Source organism: Tachysurus vachellii, chromosome 16 (genome assembly GCF_030014155.1).
Source record: "Tachysurus vachellii isolate PV-2020 chromosome 16, HZAU_Pvac_v1, whole genome shotgun sequence".
Classification (NCBI taxonomy): Eukaryota; Metazoa; Chordata; class Actinopteri; order Siluriformes; family Bagridae; genus Tachysurus; species Tachysurus vachellii.
This window is the reverse complement of record NC_083475.1, coordinates 21,578,183-21,580,682: the sequence shown is the minus strand read 5'-3', so window position 1 is coordinate 21,580,682 and position 2,500 is coordinate 21,578,183. Positions and strand designations below refer to the sequence as shown.

The window sequence follows — 2,500 nt, the reverse complement described above, 5'->3', positions numbered from 1 at the left end:
CAGGCGATTCAACTCAACGTTAAGACTCGTTTCAAAGAGTCGACTCACGTGACTCACTTTAAACGACACATGACTCGTACACGGTTCTTTTTCTTTTATTTCTTTGATGTGGGAAAAAAAAAATCACCACCGGCTTCATTCTTGTATCTCCGGCTTCGATTCTTCACCAGCTCGTCGGATTCAACCACGCTATCGTCACCATCGTTACTACAAAAACTAGTACAAATGATTCATCGTTCAATTACAAAAAAAGCAAACAAATATTCAGTTCAAATATTTACAGAAAATGTGAATGAAAGAGAGAAAGAAATCCAAAATAATAATAAAATCGATCAACACCCAGGAGCAGGAAGCACAGATCGTTCCTCATCGCTTAGAAATGAATAAGTTAATAAAGAATTACAGGAAACACAGATAATACACACACACACACACACACACACACAAAGCAGGATGAACACGTCGGCGTTATTTCTCCCTGAGCTTTAAACACGCTCACATCATCCTGAAGGCAGATTCAGATTCTCTCCACATCATCACTGTACATTTAAACACCAGTGTCACAAAAACATTGTGCTTCATTTCCTCCTTTTAATTTGAGGTGGGGGTTAAAAAAAAAAAAAAAAAGTAGCGTAAATAAATGAACGAGTTCAGATTTATGATGTAAATGTGACGGTAGAATTAAAAGAGTGGGCGTTTCCCAAATCACACTAACAGTTTGTTCAATTTGTTTACTTTTCCTTTCGTAATATTTTTTAATGAATAGTCGGATGCTTTTCTTCTGCCCCTCGTCCTTTTCGCCTTTCTCTCGCTTTTACGAGAGGTTTTAATACTCCAGAAAAATGAACGTCAGACATGAACAGAATCTCAAATATTCCAGTGAATAAAATTAATAAAATAATTTATTAGAGCGACATCATGAGCCTCGAAAACCGGTCACAAAGTAAAAAACACTTAAAAAACCTAAGTGTTTTTAATCGGTTAATGCTGCTGTGAAGCGAACCTCAGGAATCAGTAGTGTTGATCGAGTAACACGTCGTCATGGTGATTTAAACGACTGCTCTGTAATTCACCACAAACCCGAGCGAAGTCTGGGGCTCAGAGAGACGAGGCTCGGGATAACTAACGCAGAGTAGGTTCGTGTCTATATGAGGAAAAGAGAGAGAAAATAAATAAATAAATAAAAATAAATGCGATCGGTGGACTTTCTGCTACGTAACATTACGTGTGGGATTAAACGAGCTGCTTTTGTGGTTCTGCGATGACTTTACACAGAAACGTGACGCGTGTTAATAACCGAGTGTGATTTGTTCTGATACTTTAACAGACAGTTTAATGAGATTTAAAGACACCGATGTCTGATGATGAGACCAGGTGAAGCTAAGACTGGACCTAGTGAACATCATCAGCAGCAGAACGACTGGGAAACGCCCCAAAAAAAAAAAAACCACCAATTCGGCATTTTGTAATTTTGCTACAAATTTCTTCCAGTGCGTCGGCTACCACCAAAACACTGAAGTAGACAAGAAATGAATAAAATGAAACAAATCACGTGTAAAGGAGAGAAAATACTCCAAGGCTACAGATCTCCATCTCACATGTTTAAATACGCTTAAAATTAAAATAAAAAATTAAAAAAATATCAACCGATAAACCAACTAATCAAACACTGTACAATTATTGCTTTCAGCACCATTTAAAAACTTTCACACAGATTATAAATGACCCTGAACTACACCGGGACAGCATCGTTTCCATGGCGACCAGCCCCGGTGTTTACGCCGCAGCCGACAGGAAGAAGGTAGTGATCTACGTTACGTAGAGAAATGAGACGCAAGGGTGAAAACTTTACAGAAATAAAACGTACTAAAGCTGCCCAAGAAACACGCATACACACACACACATACACACACACACACACACACACACACACACATGCGTCTGCTTCTGCTACAGGTTCCATGTGGAGGTAGGAGAGGGAAAAAAAAGATGAGTGAATTGTACAAAGTGTAGATTGAGAGCTGAACAGATAAAACACTCCGGCTGTGTTCTAATACCAGCGTGTCTCTAACACACCCTCACTTTTTTTCAGATTCTTCGAAGCCGAACTGCTCGAGTGACGTCACAGGTTCAAGGTCAAATTCAGGGAACACTTTAAATCTTGGGAGATTTTCAGAATTACTATTAAATAAAGTATCATGACGTGTTTTATGAGTCTTAGATGTTTTCATCTAAAAAAAAAAAAAAAGTCACAGATAAACTCATTAATATTGCAGTAATGCGAAGTGATTAAATGGGTGTGTTAGTGTGGAAACACTGGACCTAGTTAAATAACTCAAACACAACACTTCCTGAAACATTTGGCTAAGTCCATCACAGATTTCCCTGCACTGCTTCTCTCTCTTTCTTTCTTTCTTTCTTTCTTTCTTTCTTTCATGTTAAATACATTTTAAAAATGTATTTGTGTATTAAATCATCACTTAATTTCCCAGAGCATGTG

At 38.0% G+C, this 2,500-nt stretch overlaps 1 protein-coding gene across 3 annotated transcripts in view; it reads right to left on the bottom strand.

Moving 5' to 3' along the window:
* Positions 1–79: 79 nt before the first annotated feature.
* kdm7aa (lysine (K)-specific demethylase 7Aa) overlaps positions 80–2,500 on the bottom strand; it is a 15,525-nt gene continuing 13,104 nt past the window's right edge. For all 3 annotated transcript variants that reach the window (XM_060889075.1, XM_060889076.1, XM_060889077.1), the window contains exon 18: positions 80–2,500. This exon is cut by the window's right edge and continues 205 nt beyond it. The gene's annotated coding sequence lies outside the window, so the exon portion shown is untranslated.